Genomic DNA, 13,164 nt, shown 5'->3' with positions numbered 1-13,164 from the left:
ACCTACCCATGAACAATAAATATTACTCCAATTATTTAGATCCGACTTTATTTGTATAAAAAGTGTTTTATGTTTATGTTCATATAGTTCCTGTATCTGTTTTGTCAGGTATACTCTCAGGTGTTTTATGCTGTCTGGTTATTTTAAATGGTTTAGAACAGCATTGAATAATATTGCTGATACATACTGGAAATCTTTAAGTGAAGATTGTACAAGTACTTGTTGGAGATTTTTCAGGGGAGATTGCTGTTCAGGTGTTTGTTGGACTAGATCCTTTCTAATTCTGAGATCTTATGATATTAATATGTCATCCTCAATTTTGATTATGGAAAATTGTAGCTCATATAATTCTGTGTCCTGCCTCAGTTTGAGGAAGTCTAACAAACAAAAGTCTGAACTCACAATAACAAATTATGAGGCAATTATAGATTCTTATTTTACAAAAAAATTTATTGCCACATTTCTTTAGAAAGTACTCCTTAATTCAATCAAAATATTATCTTACATAATTTCTTTAGAAGTTATATTAAAATAAAGTACGTCTACATTAATATATAAAATAGCTCAAAGCTTTAGGAAAACATTGGTGCTTGTATCGGAAAGTAGTATACAATAATGGAAAAAGCCCTCATTCCTGGAGTAAGTATCTGAATTTATATCCTGCTCCTCATTATTTTTATTCGTCCAGCCCTGGGCAAGTCACTCATCCTGCTGGATCTTTATTAACTTACCACTCCCAGCCTTATCTATGATACTGTTTGAAGAAAATGTTGCTGTTATTTGAGGGATGCCACTTCCCATTGTTATTAAGACATCTTTGGGAACAGTTGGGCAAATGTACTGTTTCTACATCATTGTATTATTAGTAAGTACTAGGGGTACAAAAAGAACTCTAATTCACTTTCCACCCTCAAAGAACTTGTTCTATTGAACTGTACAAACTGAGGCAGCTGAATGGTACAGCAGATAGAGCTCTGGACCTAGAGTCAGGAAGATCTGTGTTCAAATCCAGCCTCAGACATTTATTAGCTGTATGACCCTGGTCAAGTCACTTAACTTCTGACTGCCTTAGTATCCTCACCTATAACCTTGGGGTAATAACAGCATCTATCTCCCAGGGTTGATGTGCGAATCAAATAAGATAAGTGTAAATCACCTAGCCTAGTGCCTGGTACATACATAGCGAGTGCTTTTCAAATGCTAGCAATTATTATAAAAGCATAGTGCCTCACAAATAGTGGGCACTTAATAAATGCTTATTCCCCTCCTTTCCTTTCTCTTATAGACATAGGAAGGTTCAGTTTCATGTTTGTCAGAAAGGCCAGATAGTTTTTAGGATGTAGTTTCAAAGTAGCTACCATGGATTAATAACAGCAATAAAGCATAATTGATTTTTCAGTGGAAAAGAATGCTGGATAGGAAGCCAAAGAAAGTGGATTTGAATCCTGGATCTGGCACTGACTACCATTTGACTGTGGCACTTGATCACTATGGTCCTCAGTTTCCTTGTCTGGAATGTGGATGAGATGACCGCCAAGCTCTTAAATCTGTGACCTGACAGCCCCAAATCTGGTAAAGACAGAAGCTTCATTGTCATTGACCCAGATATATTTCTGACATTGTTATTTTGATTTAATTATTGAATTGGAAGACCACTTAAGTTAAAATTTTAAAGAGATCCTTTTTTCTCATACAGTACTTTATGTAGTTGTGGAAGAATACTTTAGTTCTTATAAAAAGGATTGACGTTGAAGTGAATTATTGACTGAATAAAAAGTTGTTAAACATTTTGACTAAATCTACAGGGAAAGAATGTATATATGTGGGGATGTGCATGGACACATAGAAGTGTATCACAGGAATGGGGATGTGTGGCAGCATAGAAAGGGAGCCCTTCTTTACCCAGAAAAACAAATACTGTGGATTCGGATCTCCTTTTCTTTTATAAATCACATATAAAAAACAGATTGATCACAAATTTCCTCTTAAAAGCTGTCTTTTTACAAATTCTTAAATGACTAGTCCTTAAATCCATTCTGACTTAGAAAAAATAAGCTTTTGAAAATTTTGTGTAGACTAACAAAGAATATTTGTAGGAAGAGTATTTGAGTGCAGCGTATCCTACCAAAAGTGTATATGTGGGCGGGGAGTGGTTATTTTTTTCTGAGGGGAAATAGCTCCAATTTGATAAATTCTTTGAATATTATGCACATGTATTCTCAGACTTAATGTTTATTAAAAACATAGTTTTTAAAGAGTACAATTTCTCTTTGCCTTTTTCCAGCTCTGGTTATTCAGGAGAAAGAGGCTGTGCTTCTCATGATGGCAATACCCTGGTTCTTACAGGAAATGCATTTTCTCATCCCAACAAGAGTAATGCTTAATAAACTCTCATGGAGTTGATTTATTATTAATTTATAATGGAATTAGAATTTATATTCTCTCAGTTGAATTTGTAATCTACCTGTACAGTGATTTAGTGCTCATGGCCACTATTTAGTAGATGGCTTTTCTCGGTGTCAGAATATTTGGGGAAATTATTGTATAGATATTTATACATATAAGTTATATATTATGTATAATACACATATAAATTAGTATATATAAAATGTAATTTATACATATACAGTAATAAACGAAGTGGGATGGGCTTGAGTGTGGTTCATCCAGGCTGTGGGTAGATCCTGAAGAATTAACCTTGGTCAGTCAGTCAGTAAGAATTTATTAAGAAGCTACTGTGTGCCAGGTACTGCGCTGAGCACTGGGGAATACAGAGCAAGGCAAAAGACAATCCTAGATCTCAAGGAGCTTATGGTCTAATGGGGGAGTCTATGCAAACAGCTACCTACAAACAAGGTAGAGCCAAGAGGATGACTTGGGGATGATCAGTAGTGGGAAGGTACTAGCAGGAAGGGCTTCTCAGAGAAGAGAGGATGTTAGCTGGGACTTGAAGAAAGCCAGGAAGCAAAGAGGAGGAGGAGGAGGGACAGTACTCCAGGAGTGGGGAACAACAGCCAGAAAAGATGCCTGCAATTGCAAGATGACTCTTTTGTGACAGATTGCAAGTAGGCTATTGTCACCAGATCACAGAGCACATGGGAATCTGGAGAACGATGTCTGTCATGGATTTTCTCTGTTTGTTGAATAATGCTGGATAAACACTAAAAGTCTTACTCCTGTATTCTTCCTCTTGGAGTATTCTATGTATTAGAGCAGTGTGATTCTGCACAGCACATATGATAAGCAGGTAGAGATTCCTTACCACAGTTACACCTTGTTCTTCATGCCTGAGTTTTGGAGACTGTTTAGTTGAGTAGGTCAGAATTTGTCAGTTACTCAAAAAATAGTTTGATCTCAAGTTATAATGAAGATCACAATGTATTTTACCCTCTATATGCTTCAGAATGATCTCTCCCTGAGAATGGGACAGGAAGAGCTATGGAAACACCTTTAATCCTACCATCAAAACTATTATTCCTGCAAGTTAGTTTGGCATCTGGAAAATTTTAATTTATGTTCAATTAAAAAAACCCATTTAAGTGTTTGCTACACACTAGGTGCACACAGTACTGGACTTGGAGGTACGAAGATATGAGTTCAAATTCTATCTCTATTTACTAGTTCTGTGATCCTGAGCAAGTCATTTAACCTGTCTACTTCAGTATTGTCATCTGTAAAATAGGAATAATAGTAAGCTATCAAAGACTTATAATCTGACCGGGGACATATGTTATCTACACAGACTTATTTATTTGGTAAATGGTAGAATGTGAGAAAAGCAAAGAAATCATTTTCTTTAAGCTGGACCTTAAAGAAAAAAATTCAGCAGGTAGGGATTTTGAGGAAATGAACAGTCTTGGAGAACAGCCTGTTTGAACAGATAGAGACCAGAAAGGGCAGGAGAGGATAAGGGAATAGCTAATAGTTCAATTTGGATGGGATGCAAGAGTGTGAAGGGCAGTAACGAATGTAAAGTCAAGTTAGAGGGGTAGATTGGAGTCTGGTTGGGAAGGCTAGGGAGTTTTTATGTTGTTTTATTTTTATTTTGTTTGTTTTTTATTTTTATTGTTTTATTTTGTCCTAGAGGTGAGAGACAGCCAATGACATTTGTAGCTGAGGACTGGGATGGTCAGGTACGTTTTAGGAAGATGTGAAAGAGTTGGGAGACCAAAGGTAACCTTATCATCAATTAAGAGGCTGTCATAATATTCTGGTTTAGAGGTGATGAGAACTGGAATTATGATGGATGACAAGAGATTATAGAGATAAAATGGTAACAGGATGTGGGGGGTGAGGATGACCCCAAAGTTTTGAGCAGATTGACTGGGCGAAGATGAAGAAGGAAAGCATTTCAGGCATTGGGGAAAGCCACTGAAAATGCACAGTTGGAAGACTTGTATAAGAAATAGCAAGGAGAGTAGTGTCTGTGGAGTGGAGGGGAATAAAGTATGAGAAGAGTAGGAAGGAAGGGAGAGGCTAGATTATGAAGGGAATTAAAACTCAAACCAGCGAGTTTATATTTGATCCTGGAGGTAATACAGAACTATTGTAGTGCACTCTGTGTGTGTGTGTGTGTGTGTGTACGTGTCCTGGGGGTGACATGGCCAATATGTGCTTTAGGAATTACTTTAGGATCACTTTGGTAGCTGAGTGCAGGATTGACTAGAGTGCAGAGAGACTTGAGGCGGAGAGACTGAGCAGACTACTTCTATAGTTTAAGTGTGAAATGATGAGGTACCCCACCTGGGTCTTGCCAGTGGCAGAGGAGAGAAGGGGGATATACAAGAGAAGTTAAGATAGAACCAACAGGACTTGGTCATTTGGCTAAGGGGGGACGGTAGCTGGTAAGAGAATGGAAAATCCAGGACTGCACCTAGGATGTAAGCCTGAGGGACTAGGGGGATGGTGATGCCCTCAAAACTGGAATAGAGGAGGGTTTGGGGAAAAGGTAGTGAGGTCAGTTTTGAACAGGTTGAGTTTAAGACATCTTTGGGACACCCAGTTTAAGATGTCCAATAGGCAATATGAGTTTTGGTGGGAATAAATGAAAGCAGTAATCTAGGAGGGGAGAGGGGAATTAAGGTCAGGAAATAGCTCTTTTAGGAAGTGTCACTTGATATGAGCCTTGGATCAAAGGATTTAAAGAGAGATAGCATACATTCCAGGAGTATGAGATAGCCAGTGCATAAACACAAAGTAGAAGAACAACGAGTAGGAAAGAAAGTTTGGTGTGCAGGGTGCATGAGCAGGAATAATGTAAAAAATGAGGCTAGAAAGATAGTTTGGAACCAGATTATCAAGCATTCCACTGACATTCTCTCCCGTACTTCAGCTACTAACTGATGTGGTCACACTTCATAACTAAACCATTTGTAGGAACCTTAACTTGGAAATTCTAGTCTTTGACTACAACTGTCTGTTTTTTGACTTCTCTTATTTTCACTAAACTTCCTTTTCAACCTCATTATTTCACATCATTCCCCTTCATGAACTTTACTTTCCAGCCAAACTAGCCTACTTGATATACCCTGAAGTCAGCATTCCAATCTCCTGCCTCTGTGCTCTTTAATATGTATTAATATATTTGTATGTATATATATATTTAATGTGTATGTATATCTATATGTATATGCACACACACACACACACATATATATGTGTGTGTGTGTAGATAGATAGGTGTTTTAATATCCCTTCCATTTCCAGACATCTTTCCTCCATCCATCTTCCATTAAAGAGAGATAAGGAGAAAGCAGTTCAGTGAAATTAAGACACCAACTATACTAAATGTGTACAATGTTCTAAAATAAGGCTCTCCTCTGCAAAGAAGGGGAAGAAGCATGGTCTGTTGTTTCTTTTGGAGGAGGCCAAGTTTGGTCATTATAATTCTGACTTTGTTGTTATTCATCGTTGTAGTCATTCTATATTTCCTTTTCCTGATATTGTTTATTTCTCTTTGTAACATTTCATTTAAGTTTTGCAATGCTTCTCTGTATGTTTCATGTTTGTATTACCCCCACAATCCCTAAAACAAAGCAAAACATTTTAATGATTCCCTTTATCTTTATATTGGTCATCCTTACCCTATGACAAAGAAAAGTACTGGAGCAAAAATATGTCACCTAAGCCTTGTTTATATATATATACACTATTCTGTGCAGCTAGTTCCCTGCCTCTCTATAGTGAGGGCATCACCATCCTTCTAGTCCCTCAGGCTTACAACCCAGGAGTTATCCTGAACTCCTTCCTTTCACTCCCCCCCCCCCCCCCCATCTGTTACCCAGGCTTGGTGATTCCACCTTTGCATTATCCCCCAAATGTACCCCCTTCTTTCCTTTGACACTGTCATCCCTCTAATTCAGACTCTCATCACCTCAAGCCTTGATCACTGCAGTGGCCTGCAGGTAGTCTGCCTGCCTCAGGTCTGTGTACCTCCATGCCAGTTCATCCTCTGTTCAGCCACCAAAGAGATTTTCCTAAAGGGTAGCTCTGACCATGTCACTACTCCAGAGACTCCCTATTACTTCCAGGATCAAATACAAAATCCTCTGTTTGGCACTGAGTCCTTTATAACCTAGCCTACTCCTACCTGGCCCAGTCTTCTTATACTTTATGCCCTGACACTCATCTATTCAGTGACAGGCCTCCTGACTGGTACCCAAACAATACATGCCATCTCTTGGCCCTAGGCATTTTCTCTAGCTGTTATCCATTCCAAAATGGTTCACTGTAACTACTAACCTCAATCCTGTTGTCTCCAGGAAGCCTTCTCTAACTCCTCTGAATTCTAGTGCCTTTTCTCTTTTAATTACTTTATATATATTTGGCTTATTATCTTGAACCCCATTTGATTGTGAGCTTCTTGAGGGCAGGGAATCATCTCCTGCATTTTTTATTATTATTAATTTATTTGTTTTTGGTTTTCTACAATCACTTCCATAAGTCTTAGATTTTTTTCCCCCTCCTTTCTCTTCCCTGAAATGACATGCAATCTTATATGGTTTCTATACATAGATTCTTACTAAGCACATTTTCACCTTAGTCATATTGCATGGAGGAATTAAAATAAATGGGGGAAACTATGAGAAAAAACAAACTAAAACAAAACATAACTCAAGAGAAAACAGTCTGCATCTTTTTGTATCTTCAGTGCCTAGCACAGTGCCTGGCACATAGTAGACACTTAACAAATGTTTACTGACTGGTAAGAGAGAAATTGTTTCCTTATCTCTTCTCCAGGCCCTTAATTAGCTTTTCCATTACTCAGTTCAATTTCCTTTTTGTGGTTTTTCATTGATGTCATTGTGATAATTGCACATTTGTTCTTTTGGTTCTCCTACCCATGCTAATGTTGTTAGAGAAAGTTACAAAATGAATTAATTTTGCTATCCATGAATTTATGGTGCTTACCAGAACCTGTAGGCCTTTATCACTGCTGCTTAGTCCTCCTCTTAACAAGTCACAAACAACTCTTAAAAACCATCTCTTCCGTCCTCAAGGCCCCCTTCTCACAGTCAGCCCTTCACATTTGCAGTCTTAGACTTTATTAAGAAGACTAAGGCTTTCTGAACAGCTCCCCCAGTCTCCATCCCTCATTCCTTTTCTTTGTTCACAGAGCTACCTTTTATTAGAAAAGGTTAATCTAGCTATTTCTTTGATCTTCTTTCCTCCTGCATCCAGAATCATCCTTCTTCCATCAATCATCCCTTCACATGAATCTTTAATCTTTCTCTTCAGGCTTCTTCTCATCTTCTTACAAACATGTTCAAGTCTCCCTGACCTTTAAAAGGCCTTCCTTTTTACCTTCCTGTCCTAACTAATATTCCATCTTTCTTCTCCCCACTAGCTTTACTTGATACCTCTTCTTTTCCCCTCCTTCTCTCCTCCACCATGTAAAATCCAGCTAAATCCTTCTTATTTTCTTAAAGTTCCTAAATCTACCTGAACACAAATTGAAGAGCTCCCTTCAATGGGGTGAGCGTTCAGTTGTGCTGAAGACCTCTTCTTTCCTTCCTGCATCAAAAATACCTCATACATATTTTTCCTATTAACTCTATGCTTCTTTTTCTATATCTTTGCCTCTTTTCCCTCTTCAGCTTCTTCTCATAGTGAGTCAGTTAACAAATGCCTTCATTTCTCTCTTCATAATTTCTCTTGCACCTGGCCTCTCCTCTCAGTGAACCACTGCTGGGCCATTACCATTTACTTGGATTATTGCCATAGCCTTCTAGATAGTCTTACTGCCTTCTCTCTCTCCCTTCTCCTACCTAGCTTTTTTTACCTCTGACAGACAAAGATTTTACAAGCAGAAATCTGGTGATGTCACACATCTCCTCAAAAATCTTAAGTGGTTCCCTCATTGTCCTTGCAGTAAAGTTGAAATTCCTTTGCTTAGCATTCCAGTTTCCCTTTCATCTTGCACCACACTACCCTTCGAGTTCTTCCTTATATCACATTGGCCTTCTCCACATACTCTAGGCTCCAGCCAAAGTGCACTCCTCTCTGTCCTAGAAATATCCCCTATAATTTGTTCAGGAAGTACCCTACAGCTTGCATTGCCCCTTTTTTCTTTACTTGTTAACTTTCTTTTGAGGCCCAATCCAATGCTCCCTCCTTCATGGAAGGAAATCTTCCTTAATCTCTTTCACTCCAGCCATCATGCCTTCCTCCTTCTCAAGGATCGTTGGACTCTGGCCCTGGAATCAGGCTTCCCATGCTACTTTCTTAGTCTCCAATTTTAAAAGCTCCCCTTCTTTCCAGATCCTCTGTATTTATTGCCTGTCTTCCAATTCCCACCTGTGGTTCTGTGATGCCAGTGGAAGGGGAGAGACTTGCTTACTTGTACTTGTATTCCCAATCCTTGGCACAATGCCAGGCATATGGCAGATGTTTAATAAGTGCTTTATGCATTGATCTAATCACCCACTAGATAATGCCCTCTTCCCTCACCTAGCAGTTTGTTTTTTATCCCTGGATGGCTTCGTGGATAAGGTGATGGGCTGAGAGTCAGGAAGACCTCAGACATTTACTAGCTGTGTTACACTGGGCAAGTCACTTACCTTCCGTTTGCCTTAGTTCACTGGAGATGGAAATGGTAAATCACTCCAGTATCTTTGCCAAGGAAACCTCATGGGCAGTATGGTCCATGGGATCATCGAGAGTCAGGTATGACTGAAAAACAGTGCACTATCAAGTATTTTTAAAATTATAATTCTGTGTATGTCAAATACTTATAAAATGTAAACTCCTTGAAGGCAGAGGTCATCTGATGAATTTTTGTTTACCCCCAAACAGCTATTGCTTAGTGTTTATTGAATTGAATTAAAATATCAGAAGTTTCGAGGGACTAGATAATTAACCAACAAATACTTCTTAAACTCCTACAATGTGCCAGTACTGGGGATACCAAAATCACTAGAGTGGATGACATTGTCAAGAAAGTGAATGTGAACAAAAAGGAGGAAATAGAGTCTTGGAAAATGCCTGCACTTAGAAGTGTGCTAGTAGAACCATTGTTTTTAAGAAATGCTTATTGAATGAATGAATGAATAAGGATAGTTGAAACCAAAAGAAAAAAGACAGAAGTGTTCATGGAAGCCAAAGGATAAGAAGGCATCAAGAAAGAGGGGGCATACATGAAGGGATCTTTTTATTTTATGGCTGAGGAAAAAGAGTCCCATAGAAGCCCCAGGTCACACATGTAGTGACAAAAGCAGGATCTGAAGACAGGCCTTCTGATTCCAAATCCAGTGCTTTCCTTTCTGCAAGGTCAAAGAGGATGAGATCTGAGAAAAGGTCACTGCTTCAGTTCTTTAAGATAAAGTCATTGTTACCCTTGAGGGAATAGTTTTAATAGAATAACCACAATTTAGGGTGTTGAGGAATGTGGACAGGGAGAAAAATGGAAGCAAGACTTTTAGATTGCTGTTTTTAGAATTTTAACAGTGACTGGGAGGAGATAAAATCATGGTTGGAGAAGGTGACAGAGTCAAGGGGAAATTTTTTGAGAATAATATTTTCCTTACCTTATTTCCAAAATCTAGGGGTACACCCTGGTTGGGCCTTGTAGCCCTTTGTATGCTGTCTCCAGTTCTATAATTAGCTGTTAAAATGTCTTAAATCGTTGTAGGGGATGTTGGAACATGTGCAATATCAGTCAAAATACTTGCTTTATTTTTCTTGGGGTCAACTTTGTTAGTCTTTTGGTAAGTGAAATAATATTTTCAGTAGACTTTTTTTTTAAATCAAGGTTGGTCATATTAAAAATTAACACTTTACAAATGGTTCCCAAAGATTATTAGTCAATAAATTTTTATTAATGTTGATCCTATTTTAATATCACTTAGACTTAAGATGGAAGCTTAACTGAATTATGTGGCATCTCTACTTTAAACTACTATTTGGTAGTTCTTTGGTTCAGTTCTTATGTCTTAGTTCAGATTGTGAGAAATAACACATTCAGGCTCAGGAGGGGTGAAGATAAAAGAAAAGTTTATTAGTCACAACTGCAGTGGCAGGTGTCTCATTGGGTAGACATACCTCTATAGAAATAAAAGCAAGAATAAATACCTATGTTTGACCACAAAGCCCCTCCTCTGTCTGCCCCCCTCCCCTATTGGCTAGGTAATACAGGGTGTACAACTTTCAGATATTCTGTATTGATAATGTATTTTTGCTTATTGTTAATATAATTTTGCTTCTTAATGGGAAGCTCCTCCCCACCCATTAATGAGTCTGGGAAGATTTGTAGGAAGACCTATCCCTTTTGTTAAACAGGCATTGGTTGTCAAGGGTTGTGATGCCTCTGGCTCTGAAAAATGTATAAGTACTCTGAGGTGAGATTTTAATTTGGAAGTGTAAGTTTGGCCAGAGGAGATTCTGGGCAACCGCCAAGGGACCCTTGGCTTTGAAAACTCAGATGTTGGTGCTTCCCTCTCTGGTAACTGTGTATGTATGTAATGGTCAGACATTGGATCTATAGATCTATGATGTATGTATTGCTTATGTCAGACAGTTGGAAACCATATCTGTTGATTTTATTTCTCTGAAGTTCAGGGTGCTGACTTTTTCCCCTGAACTAAGTGAATGATACATGTGCCTGATTAAAATGATTGCTGACCTCTCAAAAGTTGCTTTCCTTTCAGAAAAGCTGATCGAGCAACCTGTGATAGCAGGTCCTCCTGTGTATGTCAGGGTACTTGCTTTTTTACGTATGCCTACTACAGAGTTCCCCTTGATAGCTTCCCCCTCCTGGTACATGCATTATATGGTCATTAAAATGAATCTTTAACCCTCCCAGAGAAGTTAATATTGATAAGCTTATTATGCATGAGCTTTCCAAGCAAGACTTAACCTTTACTTGGCTGACTTATAACCTCAAAACAAGATAAAAACCAGTTGGTCCTTGCTTTACCCGTTTTTTTCTGTGTGATACATAACTCTTTCTTTACGTCTCCTGTTCTGCTGATTGTTATTCTGAATTTATGGAAATAAATTTCTCCATCATATCTGTTTCCCTATTCTCCTAGAAGATAATCTAGTCCTAATCCATGCTGATAGCGTCTTCTGCAATTAATTGATTCTCCTGCATTTGCTGCAAGTCAAAAGACTTTCTGTTATATGCGGATCTCTTACATTTCATAAGTCCTATATTCCCTAATTTCTGTGGAAACAAGTTTTAATCATTCCTCACAAGAGGAAACAGCTGGTTTATTCTGTTTGAAGACACTGTGGTCGAGCTTACACCATGCACGGCAAACCTTGCTCAGTGGAGTTCCACATGCTGCCCGTGACTTCATTCTGGGTAGATATTTTCTAGAAGAAAGGGATAACTATGCCCAAAGCAGCATTTTCTGAGGAAATCTAATGCAAAGGTGATGCTTTACATGGCTAACAGTGAACCACAGGGTTGTCCAAAGAGTCTAAGACGTCCCTAACCATGCCGCTGTTTGCAGACTGTGAGACATGAGCACTGAGTCACAGCTCCTTGGTAGTCTAGGAGTAGCTTTTTTGGAAATGAAAAGGAAATTTAGATTTTTCTCATTCTAGGTGTTAAACATTTGGATCCTCACGCCTAGAGTTCTTCAGTTCTCAGTTCTGCCCTGCCACCTTAGAAGGGGACTGGCATTCCGAATTCTCACTCCTCCAAACCCCACCCCAGTAGTTCGCTCTTCCCCTGGAAAATTATATTGTCCTTTACGTACACTTTGAATTACCTGTGTACATGTGCTTCTCTCTGCCATCCGTAAAATATAAACTTTCGGAGGCCAGGGATGAGGATCCCGTTTTGTTGTCTTTGCCCCTCCTCCCTCAGGGTCGGACTCCCGGTACACGCCGGGGTGCTGGTCCCATTGAATTGATAAAGTGACTTGAACTGAAGAGTCAGTACCGGAGGGCAGAGTGCCGGACCACGAGAGGTCCGGTCCTGGCCGCGCGAACCCCAAGTCACCGAACCCCTCGCTACCCCAGGGTCCTCGTCTGTGAAACAGGCAGCCTGGCCTCTGCACGTTACCGAGTGTTTCTTTCTTCGCACAAGTTTCCCCAGCGCCCAGCGCGGTGCCGGGCACACAGCGGGCGCTGAGAAGCCACTGCCGCTTGACTGACGGCGAAGGTTCGGGGAGCCAGGGCGTGCCAAGCCGGGTCAGCGCCCAGCGCCCACGTCTTCTCCTTCGGCTGCCTACAGGGCTCCCGCAGGTGAACTCTCTGAAGCTGCTTCCCCGGCCCTAGCCCTGGCCCGGGGCTGGAGGCGCCTGGACGGAGGGGAGGAGCTCCTGGACAGAGGCGCCCCTGGACGGAGGGGAGGGGCCCCCTGGACGGAGGGGAGGGGCTCCTGGACGGAGAGGCCCCTGGACGGAGGGGAGGGGCTCCTGGACGGAGGGGAGGGGCCCCTGGACGGAGGCGCCCCTGGACGGAGGGGAGGGGCTCCTGGACGGAGGGGAGGGGCCCCTGGACGGAGGGGAGGGGCCCCCTGGACGGAGGGGAGGGGCTCCTGGACGGAGAGGCCCCTGGACGGAGGGGAGGGGCTCCTTCACGGAGAGGCCCCGGGACTGAGGGGAGGGGCTCCTGGACGGAGAGGCCCCTGGACGGAGGGGAGGGGCCCCTGGACGGAGGCGCCCCTGGACGGAGGGGAGGGGCCCCTGGACGGAGGGGAGGGGCCCCTGCACG

General features: G+C 40.8%; 1 protein-coding gene across 4 annotated transcripts in view; it reads left to right on the top strand.

The window, feature by feature from the left end:
• ADK (adenosine kinase) overlaps positions 1 to 13,164 on the top strand; it is a 634,537-nt gene that overhangs the window by 49,007 nt on the left and 572,366 nt on the right. The window lies entirely within an intron of this gene.

This window comes from Notamacropus eugenii, chromosome 1, assembly GCF_028372415.1.
Source record: "Notamacropus eugenii isolate mMacEug1 chromosome 1, mMacEug1.pri_v2, whole genome shotgun sequence".
Taxonomy (NCBI): domain Eukaryota; kingdom Metazoa; phylum Chordata; class Mammalia; order Diprotodontia; family Macropodidae; genus Notamacropus; species Notamacropus eugenii.
This window is presented reverse-complemented; position numbering and strand designations above follow the sequence as displayed.